The sequence below is a fragment of the Crocuta crocuta genome, unplaced genomic scaffold, assembly GCF_008692635.1.
Source record: "Crocuta crocuta isolate KB4526 unplaced genomic scaffold, BGI_CrCroc_1.0 C26752378, whole genome shotgun sequence".
NCBI classification, from domain to species: Eukaryota; Metazoa; Chordata; class Mammalia; order Carnivora; family Hyaenidae; genus Crocuta; species Crocuta crocuta.
In genome coordinates this window covers 1-238 of record NW_027540087.1, presented here as the reverse complement: position 1 = coordinate 238, position 238 = coordinate 1, and the positions used below count along the sequence as shown (strand labels likewise).

At 71.4% G+C, this 238-nt stretch overlaps 1 pseudogene; it reads right to left on the bottom strand.

Annotated features, from left to right (window-relative positions):
• Positions 1-5: 5 nt before the first annotated feature.
• Positions 6-233, bottom strand: LOC144218963 (tyrosine-protein kinase transmembrane receptor ROR2 pseudogene; annotated as a pseudogene).
• Between the last annotated feature and the right edge of the window lie 5 nt (positions 234-238).

Sequence of the window (238 nt, the reverse complement as noted above, 5' to 3'; positions counted from 1 at the left end):
CCGATGCGCATGCAGTTGGCGGCGTCGGGGCTCTCGGGCAGGGGCAGCGCGTCGCAGCGCGGCAGCTGCAGCCGCATGAGGATGAGCGGGTTGGAGCGCGCGATGCTGTACTCCTGGCGGCACAGGTCGCTCTCCAGCACCTCGCACTCGTCCCGGCACAGCTCGCGCGGCTTGGGCGCCCGGGAGCGCGCGTCGCACAGCGGGAACACGAAGTGGCAGAAGGAGGGGATGGCGAACT